The following is a 13,894-nucleotide window of genomic DNA, read 5'->3' as shown; positions in this document are numbered from 1 at the left end:
CGCCGCCTTCGAGTTCCCGCCGCGCGCTCGGGCGCCTTGCGTGAGACTCGCCGCCGCCCGCCCCGCCTCCCGCGCCGGAGCTCTTCCCGGATTCGCCCACGGCTGCCGTGCTCTTGGGAGCTGCTTCCGCTCGCCAGGCCCGGCACGTGAGCCCCGCCCAGGGGCGGGAGGGAGCCCGAGGGCCTGGTTGTCAACCAGGTAACTCTCCGGGGTGGGTGGTGAGCCGCTCCGCCGTCGCTCCCGGCTGCGCGGTCTGGCCGCGGAGCCCTGCTATGACGACGGCCTGATACGGGCCCTGCCGCGCTGGCCCTGGGCGTGGTGCGAGGGCCACGCAGGGTCACGCCCCCGGGGACGGGCCTCGGTGCCCTAGGCCTTGGGCCTGCGTGGCCGGCCACCTTGTTAACTGGAGTTCGCGGATGGTTTGCGTTTCCATTATTCCCTACAAAGCCGACGCCTTTGCTTTGATTGACCCGTTTCAGAAAGCAGTCAGTCATCAAGTCCTGATGTTCTTTCCCTCCGTTTGTTAACCTTTGTACAGCATAGCTTCCTGTAAACTGTAAAATGAGGGTAGCCATGCTATCTACTGCATACAGTTTTGAGCAGTAAATGAGATCGTTGGTTAAATGTAGTCAATAAATATTTATTGGGCACTTCTGGTGTTTTAGATGCTGGGTAGGTGAACAAAAGTCCTTACCGTCATGGAGCTTATATTTTAGTGGGGAAATCGACTAGTATATAATACGGTGTCAGATAATCATGGGCTGTAGGAAAAAACGAAAGCAGGATAAGGTGGTGGAGAGGGGTAAGGTGGGGTGCTGTTTTATATAGGGTAGTCAGGTGGGCCTCTGAGGAAGTGATACTGAACAGAGGCCTAAATGAAGTGAGGAAGTGAACTATGTGAATATTTGGGGGCAAAGTAACTTCAGGTAGAGGGAACAGCAAGTGCAAAGGCCCCAGACAGGAACAGTCTTGCCCTGTTTTATGCAGAGCAGGGGCTTTGCATCACAGTGAGGGAGGAGGAGAGGGATAGGAAACGAGGTCAGAGGTGGTGAGGGCTTTATCATAGTGCCTGGGAGGCAATGGGACCAACTTTGGATTGTATTCTAAGTGCAAGGGGAAGTCATTCAAGGTTGAGGGCAGAAGAGTGACTTGATCTGATTTATATTTACAGAAATTTTCCAGCTGCTGTGTGTATGTGTGATTATTATTTTCTACTCTTGCTTTGTTCTTTGCAGTCATCCCCTACTGGATGCTTTGTGGAATGAGTTGAAATCACCAGCTACAAGTTTTGTCAAACACTTTTCTGTATATATAGCACAGGATGTACATGTTGATTGAGGTTATTTGTAGCTGCATCCAAACAATTCTATATCAGATTGCCTTCAGATACACAATCCCTGCTCTTCTTGCCTTAAATCTTCAATATTTTCAGTAAGGTCTTCCTTTAGAACTCATTTTCATCATATTTTACCCCTGCTCAAAAAAAAACAGTGGTAGGGCCAGCCAGGTGGCATAGTGGTTAAGTTCGTGTGCTCAGCTTCAGTGGCCCAGGGTTTGTGGGTTTGGATCCTGGGTGTGAACCTACACACCGCTCATGAGGCCATGTTGTGGTAGCGTCCCACATACAAAATAGTGGAAGATTGGCAACAGATACTAGCTCAGGGCCAATCTTCCTCATCAAAAAAAACCAAACTACAGGGCTTACCAGGTGTCTACAAAATATAGGCATTACACTGCCACCTCCTACTAAATTCTATTTCAAACTATTGGTATTGTTAACTAAAAGGCTTGTTAAACATATTTTTCAGTACAATACATGACATACTTATGTACTTAATATAAGGCCTTCTTTTATTAAATTCACCAAACATTTTCTTATTCAACTCTTCAGACATATGAAAACACCTACTGAGTTGAGTCACCCAATTGAATAGTTTCCAAATAAAAACATTTTTAAGGGAAAATAAAGGAATCTTTGTAACATGACAGTGTATAGTACTCATTTGACTTCTCAAAAGAAAATGTCATAAGCTTAAGGGTGATAAACTCTGTTTCAGTTTCAGTAGATGACACTGCTTCTATAAACTGGGGGTTAAAACGTCTGTCTGTACAATATGAAAAGATGGGTAGTAAAATTAAAGCCCAGCAGAGCAGAGACCTGTGGGAAACAGTATCTTAAGAGTGCAAACCAACTATACTGTCAAAAATATATTTGACACAACACTGCAAATTAGGCATTCTTGCCAAAATAATTGTATCTGAATCTGGTCAAGCTTTTAGATATGCCGGTTTACACCGGGGATAGAAAAACGTATTACATGACACCAAGGGTCTACCATCTGCCAAATACAGAAAGTGGGAAATTCTGCAGGACAAATGACCCATTTTCTTCAACAAATAAATGTCAAGTAAAGAAGGAGGAAGTGGAGAACTCTTGTAGGTTTACAAAATTCAAGAGGCTTTATTTGGATTTTGTTTTGAACAAACCAAATATAAAAAGACATATACAAGACTGGGAAATTGAACTGAAATCTCTACTTCAGTAGAGATTCATACGGAAGATTTTACGAGTAAAATATGTCTGATTTGCTTTAAAATAATCCACTGGGAGTGGAAGAATAGAGTGGATGAAACAAAATTGATCATTTGTTGATAATTATTGAACTGAATTATGGGTACATGGGAAGTTTATAATAGTATTATATCTAATTTTTATGGATGTTTGAAATCTTCCATAATAAAACTATGTATAAATATATTTAGTTCCTGCCTTTCATGTGATCTTTCCAAATGAAATCCTCCTGATTGACTTCCACTTAGAATCATACTGTTTGACTTTTTGCTCACGTCAGAACCCCAAATATAGACTGAACAAAACCAGAAAGGCTTCAGGTAAATAGAGATGGCTATGACTTTGTGTTAATACTTTTTTTAATCAACCCTATAGTCAAAACAAATATAGGCTGAATTTTAACCACAGAACAAGACCTTTACCTGAACATCACTTATATTTTTTTTCCTGAAATAAAGCAAGCTTTTAAAGTTAACACTCTCATTACTGGCAGCTTTTAGATCAGTAGAATAATCTTCCCAGCATGCTCAATGATTTCATACAGGGATTACCTTTGTAAAACGTTTGGTTGAAAGAACACCTTCCTTGACTGAATCAAGAACTAAGTTACAAGAGGCCAGTGCTATTACAGATGTTAGTTTCTGATAAAAATTGGACTACCAAAGGGGATTAACTAGACAATTTGCCGTTACTGAGTGGCCATGTCAGTCAGAGACCAGTCAGGAAAAGTACACCAATCATTTTAAACAGGAAATTAAATATAAGGATGTTCTTAAACAGGAATTGGAGAACTATCATGACAAAAATGGGATGCTGAGATAAGAAAGCAATAATAACCACAAGGAGTAGGTACCACCCCACGTACCCAAGACCACCAGTAGTTTTGATGATTTGCCAAGGATTCACAGGACTCAACATATAGTTGTGCTCATAGTTATGATTTATTACAGTGAAAGAATACAAAGAAAAATTGGTTAAGGGAAAAGGAGCATGTGGGATGTCTGGGGGAACCAAGTGCAACCTTCCAAGGGTCCTTTCCCAGTGAAGTCTTGGAATCATACAGGACATGCTTCATTGTTCTGACAAGTTCTGACAGTGTGTGTGAAATGTTGCCAACCAGAGAAGCTCATAGAGACTCAGTGCCCAGGGTGTTTGTGGGGGCTGATCACATAGGCACCCTCTACCTGGCACGTAGCCAAATTCCAGACTCCACAAGGAAAGCTGATGTTCAGCGTAACCTACATTGCTTGCACAGTTTAGGCACAGCGAGACAGTTCTGGGAATGGTGGCAACCCACCTGAAATCCAAGTTCCCAAATGTCAGCCCAAGGCCAACCTTGTAAGCAGGTCTTTCAAAGGATAGCTGGCAGGCCTGTCTCTTCCCCGCAACGCTGCTCTGGGCTGGGGGAACAAGGAAGAAGTTGTGGTTATTCGAACTTAGAAACTTGGTGGAGGGGTCCTGCAGTGCTGGACCCTGATCTCTGAGGTGAGGGCACTGCTTGGCTGGTGCTAGTGCCTAAGAAGTGTGGAGGAGCACACCCCCTACTGCCAAACCCCACAGAGCTTGGACTCACTCTCTGAGGAGGAAACACTGGTTGATATGGGTGCATCTGAGGCCTGTTTGAATCAGTCCTTCAGCACACATTTACTAAGACCTTAGGAAACAAGTTTAGGAATGTTAAGCTACTTGCACAAACTAGCAAGCAGTGCAGCCAGCCAGTAAACCCTTGTTTTCTGACTTAGAGTCAGAATGCTCTTTTATGCTGTATGACTTCTTTTTTGAGGAAGACGAGCCCTGAGCTAACATCTGCTGTCAATCTTCCTCTTTTTTCTGAGGAAGACTGGCCCTGAGCTAAGATCTGTGCCGATCTTCCTCTACTTTCTATGTGGGACGCCTACCACAGCATGGCTTGCCAAGCGGTGCCATGTCCACACCCGGGATCCAAACCGGCAAACCCCGGGCCGCCAAAGTGAAACATGCGAACTTAACAGCTGCACCACCCAGCCAGCCCTGCTGTATGACTTCTTGAAAGATGTAGCAGCAGCATTGTAATACTGAAATATTACAACTGTTTTTTGAAACAGCTCAATTAGGGGCCAGCCCCGTGGCTGAGTGGTTAAGTTCACATGCTCCGCTTTGGTGGCGCAGGGTTTTGCTGGTTTGGATCCTGGGCGTGGACATGGCACCACTCATCGGGCCATGCTGAGGCGGAATCCCACATGCCACAATTAGGAGGACCCACAACAAAAAATATACAACTATGTACTGGGGCGCTTGGGGGAGAAAAAGGAAAAATAAAATCTTTAAAAAACCCAACTCAATTAGAGTTAGTCCAAATAAGAAATCTGAGCAAGTGATTCAAACTAGAAATTTGATCATGAGAAAAAAAGATGATTGACTACCCTGGGAGGGCCAGAAAGGATGACAACATAGTTTAGAGGCTTTTCTCGGATTTCCAGACCCAGAAGTTTTTAGTTCAGGGCACTCAGAGTTTATCAAGAAAGCAGATTCTTCCTGGTTGTGTGACCAGCCTCTTATGTAGTTCTGGAATTCCTCTTTTGCTACTCCCTGCCACCCACTGTGGCATCTAGCCCCACAGAACCGCTTCTAGATCCTCTACAGACACTGTGGTGTTTGTTGACTACACTGTCCTCTCACCCTAGGAATTAGACATAGGTAGCATGGTTTGATATTTCTGTACAGTCCTCCTAGAATACCACAAACATCTCTCTAACTACTCCGAACACTTTGTATTATAATTGCTTCTATGTGTCTTTCTCCTTGACCTGGACTATAAAGCAGCTGAAATATTGGAGTTCTGTGGGTTTTTTTTTTTTTTAAGTGTATCACTGCAAATTTTATTCAGAAACCCGTCTTTGTTCTTTTGCTTTGCATTTTTTTCTGGGAAAGAATCACCCCAAGCTAACATCTGTTGCCAATCCTCCTCTTCCTGTCCTTTTATTTTTTCTCTTTTTTCTTTTCCCTTTCTTTCCCTTTTTTCCTCCCCAAAGCCCCAGGACATAGTCCTATATTCTGGTTGTAAGTCCTTCTAGTTCTTCTATGTGAGCTGCTGCCACAGCATGGCTACTGACAGAACCTGGGCCGCCGAAGCGGAGCACACCGGACCCCAACCGCTAGGCCATGAGGGCTGGCTCACTATCTTTTTTTTAAGATTTTGTTTTTCCTTTTTCTCCCCAAAGCCTGATAGGAGTTCCTTTGTAGGTTATTTTCTTCTGTCTTCCTGCCCTGAGTATTCTTTCTTTGTCATTCATTTTTGCCATTTTTACTACTATATGCCTTGCAGTAGGTCTTTTTACATTAACAAATCTAGGAGATCTGAAAGCTTCCTCCACACACATTTCTCCCTCAATCCCTAGATTTGGGAAGTTCTCTTCCATAATTTCATTAAGCACACTTTCTCCTCCATTTTCCTTTTCCACACCCTGTGGTATTCTGATAATTCTTAAATTGGTTTTCCTCATTGAATCTGCTATTTCTTGGAGATTATTATCATTCTTTTTAATTCTTAGTTCTCTTTCTTCCTCTTTCTGGAGCCATTCAGCCTGTCTCTCTTCGATTATGCTAATTTTCTCCTTTATGGTGTCTACATGGCCATTCACGGAATCCGTATTCTGTTTTATCTGATCCATTGTATTTTTCATCTCTGATATTTCTGATTGATTCTTCTTTATAGTTTCTATCTCTTTTGTGAAGTAATTCCAGAACTTGTTGACTTGTTTCTCTATATTTCCCTTTACCTCATTGAGTTTTTTGATGATAGCTACTCTGATTTCATTTTCACTTAGTTTACCTATTTCCAAGTCCTCAGGACCTACTTCTGTGTTTTTATTGCTTTCCTTCTGGTCTGGAGCTTTTATAAATTGCTGGATGGTAGAGGAGCTGTTTTTGCGCATGCTGCTATTATTTGGTTGCAGTTACAGTCTGTCGCCCCTAGATGGAGGTTGAGAGCCTTGTGTTCTGAGCCCTCCACCTTGAGCTGTGATGGCGGGCATGCACTGTGGGTTGGGGGAGGAGGGTCACTTTCTCTCGCGGGCTGACCTGGCTTCCAGTCAGCTCTCCCTCTCTGGTCTCCCAGGGCCCCGGCTTGATGGGGTCCCTGCACACAGAAGCTTTCCCCAATTAGCAGGTTTCCACTGCACAGGTGGTGGGAGTCCTGGATGATCCCTGGACGTGTGGCCCCTCCCCAGCTCCTTCCCTCACCCGCGGCAGCGATCCCAGTCTCTAGGGGAGGGAGTGAAGTTCTCTCTTACCCCGTTCCAGCTCCTCCAAGGGCGGCTTCAGCCTCTCTGACCTCTGTCATTTTGCTGCTGTGGGTCTCTGACAATCTCTGTATTAGAGTTACTGGTTGAAATTCAGTTGTTCCAAGTTGTACTTGTAGTTTGGAGGGGAGAGAGTCATCCCAGGTCAGCTTACCCTGCCATTTTGCTGATGTCACCAATCAAACCCTCTGTTTTGTTTTTTAATATAGCTGTCTTAGTAGGGATGAAATGGTGTTTCATTTTAGTCTTGATTTGCATTTCTCTGTTGGGTAGGGATGTTAAACATCTTTTCATGTGCTTATTGGCCATTTCTTTATCTTCTTTGGAGAAATGTCTATTCAAGTCTTTTACCCATTTTTTAATTGTGTTGGGTTTTGTTGTTAAGTTGTAGGAGTTCTTATATATTTTGGATATTTAATCCCTTATCAGATATATGATTTGCAAATATTTTCTCCTGTTCTATGTGTGAGATAATAGAAATATATATTGGTCTCCGTCCCTGGTTCCTGGGTACAGAGCTCCTAAAAACACTTGTAAATTCCTAAGTGATAAGAGCACTAGGAGTATCTCTTGTTCTAATATTTGGTCTTTGACCCTGTGCCTGACACAGGATTTGTAAATCCCCTATAAATTCCTAAGCAATAAGAGCACTACAAGCATCTTTCATTCTATTGAGGCGACTGAGTGGGCTTCTGGATGGCTCCTCAATGGAGACTGGTCACCAGAAAGACCAAGCCATGATTAGAAGCTTGGGATTTTCAGCCTTGCCCTCCACTTCTCCAGAGAGGGGAGAGGGGCTGGAAATGGAGTTAATCATTGATCATGCCTGTGTGAGGAAGCCTCCATAAAACCCCAATAGTGTGTGGTGCAGAGAGATTCTAGATTGGTGAACACATCCACATTTATTTCTTTTTCTGACCATGGAACAGTAGGGATCTGTCTGCCTTCTCCCAGAATTCAGATACAGATGAGAAAAGAGGCTTTGATATGCAGTGCATGGTAGCAGGCCACTGGTAAAGAATTAGCAGCTCTTGGGCTCCACTTCAAGCTTCCTGAATCACTCTGGAGTTTGGGTTCACAGCCTGCACTTTTAAGAAGCTCCTCAGGGGATCTGGGTGCTCTTAGAGTTTGAGAATCTGCATTAGTGGGAGAGAAAGGAGGTTTCAGAACTGGCAGCACAGGCGTGTGCCCTCCCTATGACCCCCCCCTACTCCCCCCACCTTGCCCCCTGCCAAATTCCACAGACAGAGATTCCTGGAAAGGCATAACCATTTATAAATTGCAATGAAGGAGAAAAAGAGACTTTAAAAGTTATTTTCAATTAGTCACCATTCCAAGAAAGCAAATGTTTTTTGAGAATTTTGGGAAGGGGCATTTGCCAACCCATGTGCTACCTATGTACTATCCATGTACTTGAAGGTCAAGAGAGCAGGACCAGTGTGTCCCTCACTCCTCACTACTGCTTCAAGACCACTGTTTACCCACCTTTTTGTGAAAGACCAAATTTCTTTGAGGTTTATATCCTTAGGGGATAGTGTCATCTCTTTCTGGCTGCATCACTGTCATCCCATGGAGACACTTGTGTACACTTGTAGTCGATGCTATATGGTGGGCTGCCCAGAGACCCTTCTTTCTCCCCTCATAACCAGAGCTGTTGGGAGTTCTGTCAAGGACAGCTCTCGGATGCATCCCTTTCTGGGGATTGCTTGTAGTTAAAAGAAAGCTGCCTCTCCCAAGGTCATGCCCTCTTCCTGGGGAAGCGCACACCCCAAATCTTATTGATATGGGAGTATAAGAGCCCAACTTTCTTGCCTCAGTTTAGGACAACTGTGAAGGGCCATCTCATCTCCAGAGTTCCCCACAGAATTGGTTGAGGTCTTTGTTGCAACTGTGGCAGGTCAACTTCTTCCTCTTCCTAGTTATTTTTTCTTCTTTTTCTTCTTTTTATTTTTTTAAAGATTGGCACCTCAGCTAACAACTGTTGCCAACCTTCTCTCTTTTTTTTTTTTTCCTGCTTTTCCCCCCGCAAATCTCCCCAGTACATAGTTGCATATTTTAGTTGTGGGTCATTCTAGTTGTGGCATGTGGGACACCGCCTCAGCATAGCCTGATAAGTGGTACCATGTACGTGCCCACGATCCGAACCAGTGAAACCCTGGGCTGCCGAAGCAGAGTGCTTGAACTTAACCACTGGGCCACGAGGCTGGCCCTGTCTTCCCAGTTCTGATTCCTTCAGTGCCTTAAAGGTGTTGATCCTGAGAGGATTCCCTGACAAACTTATTGCATGCAGATCTCCACCTCAGAGTCTGCTTCATAGGGAACCCAACCTGTGATTCAAGAAAGAATACACTAAAATGGGGTTTTGAGCTCTGGATCACGTGCAGTCTGGCTGGCAGTGAGGACCCTCTCACTGGTGATGGGCGAAGCACTAATAGCTCCTGTTGTGATCTTGGGAGAAAGACACTGAGAGCTTGGAGTGATTAATCACTAATTAAAAGTTGTGTAAAAGCTGGAGGGCATCCTTAGTAGCATATAAAGAGAGTTTCATTGTCTGCAATAAAAAAGCTGATGGTCAGGTCCAGGACTTAACATTAAGAGTAACAGAGTTCCAGGGGGTGGCCCAGTGACGTATTGGTTAAGTTCGGCCTTCTGCTTTGGCAGCCTGAGGTTCACTGGTTTGGATCCCGGGCACAGACCTACACACTGCTTATCAAGCTGTGTTGTGGCAGGTGTCCCAGATATAAAACAGAGGAAGATTGCCACAGGTGTTAGCTCAGGGCCAGTCTTCCTCAGCAAAAAGAGAAGGATTGGCTGTGGATGTTAGCTGAGGGCTAATCTTCCTCACATACACACAAAAAGTAACAGAGCTCCAGGGACCAGCCCAGTGGCATAGTGGTTAAGTTCACGCCCTCTGCTTCAGCAGCTCAGGGTTTGTGGATTCAGATCCTGGGTGTGGACCTAGCACTGCTTGTCAAGCCACGCTGTGGGGGTGTCCCACATACAACATAGAGGAAGATTGGCACACAAGTTAGCTCAGCGACAATCTTCCTCAAGTAAAAAGAGGAAGAGTGGCAACAGATATTAGCTCAGGGCCAGTCTTCCTCAGCAAAAACAAAGAGAGAGAGAGAGTAATAGAGCTCCAAAAGTGAACAAAATTTCCAGCCTCAGCATGTCTCTTACACAAAGTGAGGGCCCTGACTGGGAAGGATTACAGTCCTAAGAAACAGGACAAGGACATCTGGGTCAGTGCACTCAAGAAACTTGAAATCCTAGATTCCCCTGAGTCCTCTGGGCCTACAGAAGTGGCCTAATCCTCCCTGTTACGAAGCTAGTGCTTCCTTTTCTGTTGAAGAAGATACAGAGACCTCTGACTTATAAGACAACAGGTGTTCCTCTCAGGAACTTTCCTTACTTTCCCTCTTGGACATCAGATCAATAACTGGGATTAAGTCATATATCAGTTGGCCCAGGAAATGCTGGGCCTACTAAGGGAGGAAAGGGACATCTCAAAGGAGCCGAAGGACCTAGCCAATATGTACCATCAAGAGCTGGAAGATGACATAAGGAACTAAATTCTGAGGGTCCTAGATCAGGGGGCAGGGGTGGGTAGTAGAACATAATGTTGGATAGGGAGGGTTTATCAGTATGGGAGCACTATCCACGATATGGAATACCCTGATGAGGATCCAGGGAGGCAAGGCTAACACGCTACTAGGATAGCTCTTAGACACTCAGAGAAAGCAACAGCCCACATTAAGTGGTATAGAAACGGCAGAACTGTGGAAGATAGTGGAAGCAGTGATGAAAAGGCTCAGAGAAGTGAGTATGGTAGAGTAGATATTCTATGCTAAGGCTAGAAAACTTACCAGATGACTGTGTTCAACGGGAAGGCTCAGAGGACACTGTTCCCTTAAACAATAAGGAAAGTGAGAGGGGCACCAGCATCCCTGAACAGGACCGAGACTAGGGTTGAAGTGAGTGAGGTACTTGCCTGAGGTGCAAAATTTAACGGGGTGCCAAAAAGCTCAGTAACTAAGATAAATAACATTTTAATATTGAAAAAAATTTAAATCAAAATTAATGCAGAAAAATTCACGATGAACACGACATCAAAATTTGAAATAACAACAGGATCAATATTACTGATTTTTCCTTTTGCCTCAGACTCCAAAAAGGCTCAGCTCAGCACTGTCACTCATGGTGGCTGTCCTTTACAGGCCTCAGGTGATAGCAGCAGATAGTTACAGAGCTGAGCTCCATGATAGCAATGGGGATGATGAGAGTCCAAAGTGGAAGCCAAGTGGGGATGCTTAACCGTCAGAAGCAAAGTGGTCACAATTACAACCAGCACAAGGTCGGGATGTGTGCCCAGAGGGTCCTGACCTACAGAAAGATACGGAGATGGTTAATGCAACAGCGTGTGCTTAGAAGCAGGATTGATGGGCAGCCTATGAGGGTGTTGTTCAATCTATACAACCAAGAGAAATCAAGGATGGGATGGATGTTCAGGAGGTTGACGGCAGCTATTCCAGTAAAAAAAAGATAGTGATCCTTTAACTAACTTTCAGACCTAGAACTATTTGATTTCAGACCATTTGATTGAAAGAGAAGCTAGGTCCCCTGGAAGAAGGATGATGTAACACCATGGTAAGTATGTGTTAATGAATGCCCTAGTACTTCCCCAAAGGCACTTGCTCTGGCAACTATATACTGGGAAAAGTGGAATAACCTAATGTTTTGAGGGCTGTGGACACAGTGTCCAACTTGACATCGATACCCAAAGTGTCATAGTGGCCCTTGTTGGGGTGTATATGGTCATAAATGGAGTCCTTACTCAGGTCTGGCTCCAAGTACCAAGTGTCATTTCCCGAGTTCCCAAATGTATAATTGGAATTAACATACTTAGGAGTTGGCCAAACTCCCATATTGGTTCCTTGGCCTGTGGAATAAGAACATAGTTGGGAAGGCTACTGAATAGTTCCCTCCACACCCTGCCAAGATAGTAAATTAAAAAATCATTATCATATGCTAGGAAATACAGCAGAGATTAGTGTCTTAAAGATCTAAAGAATGCAAGGATGGCTGTCCCTATCATATCTACACTGAGGTCTGGCCCTTACAAAGGCTACACAGATTCTGGAGGATGACAGTGAACTATCACAAATTCAACCAAGTAGTAGCCCCAGTTGCAGTTGCTGTGCGAGATGTGGTATCTAGAGCAGATTAACATGACCTCAAGTACATGGTAAGCAGATATTGATTTGATGAAAGAGCTGTTTTCCATCCCTAACGATAAGGATTTAAAAGTGTGCATTCTTTTGGGCTGGACAACAGTATACATTTTAAGTTTTACCCCTGGATTATGTTATTAACTCTCCCGTAAGATAGGCTAAAATAATAACTCTTTCATGATATAGTCTTAAGGGACTTGAACATACAGCTGACCATCTTATTAGTCTATCATATTGATGGCATTGTATTAATCACATTAATCAGACTAGATGACCAGGAAATGGTAAGTACATTGGAGGTTGGAAAGACGCAGATGCTCCGGAGGGTGGAGGGGACACCCAGTGAAAATTAAGGGAGCGCTCCATTAGTGATACTTTTAGGGCAGGATTTCTCAGTGGTGGCACTATTGACATTCTGGGCCAGAAAATTCTTTGTTGTGGGGAGCTTTCCTGTACAACATAGGATGTTGAACAGTATCCCTGGCCTCTAGATGCCAGTAATCTCTCCCTTTAAGTTGCTTTAGGTGTTAACAGTCCAGTTCAGGGAGAAAGACACATAGGAACAGTTAGAATACAAAGTGGTTAGAGTAGTTAGATGTTAGTGGGACTTTAGGAGCACAGCATAGCAATATCAAAGCATGCTATCTATATCTCACTCCTATGGTAAGATTTCCAGGGTAGGGAGACATCTAGTCAGTCTTATAGGATGAGAAGGAGTTAGCCAGGTGAAAGAGAGTAGAGGAGAGGAGGAGGGGAATAGGAAGGAGGACCCTCAAGGAAAAGAGGATATAGTTGTGATAACTAAAAATGTCTCTAGACATTGCCAGGTATCCCTGGGGGACAAAGTCACTTCCACGTGAGACCTGATGTAGGGGCATAGTGGACTGGGGCAGGCCTGGACATCCCTCCAAAGTAAAGGACAAACTATTGCACCTTATACTTCCCACCACTAAGAAGAAAGTACTAATAGGTCTCTTTGGGTTCTGGCTGGCATAAAGAACTGCTGGCTTTGTACTGTAGCTATTGTTGTTACTATTACTGCCAACTTCTCTAGGTTGATTCTGGTACCTGCCTACAATAGAGCATCTGTCACTGACCCCAGAACCCTAGTCTGCCCAACATCCCTTACCCTCTTTCACAAATCCTATTTCTCTGGTCATGACCATCCCACCTTCTTCCACCTCCTACCAATTTCCCAGTTCAGCTAGTGACCACAGCCAGCTTAAGCTGAATCATTAGTGACAATATTTCCTGCTCTTGTGTTGTACATCTATCATTGAGAATCCAGTAGCAAAAATTCTGTGGCAGGTCTCTTTGAGAGGCAGTAGAAAGCAGGGAAGTTTGGAAGATTCCTTCATTCAACATTCATTCATTCATTCAACAGTGTAGTACTGCCAGGTACCACAGGTATCTGGCCTCATCTCATGCCACTCTTGCCCCTTTACTCCACTCTAGACACACCAACCTTCTTGCTGTTCTTGGAACACCCCCAGCTCATTTCCACCTTGGCACATTTACATTGGCTATGTCTGGAATATTCTTCCCCCAAATCCTCATTCCCTTACATCATTTAGTTATCTGCTCAAATGTCATCCCCTCAGATAGCCCACCTTTTCTGTCCATCCTGTCCTGCCATCCTGCCCACTCTCCCCTTATTCTGCTTTATTTTTCTTCATAGCACTTGACAGTACCTGAAATTATGCAAACACACACACACACATAGATTTTTAATCTCTCTCCTTCAAAGACTCTAAGCCCCATGAGAACAGTGTCTTGTTCAACATTGTATTCTCAGCATCTAAGATAATGTC

This window comes from Equus quagga, chromosome 4 (assembly GCF_021613505.1).
Source record: "Equus quagga isolate Etosha38 chromosome 4, UCLA_HA_Equagga_1.0, whole genome shotgun sequence".
NCBI classification, from domain to species: Eukaryota; Metazoa; Chordata; class Mammalia; order Perissodactyla; family Equidae; genus Equus; species Equus quagga.
Note: the sequence above shows the minus strand (reverse complement) of the source record.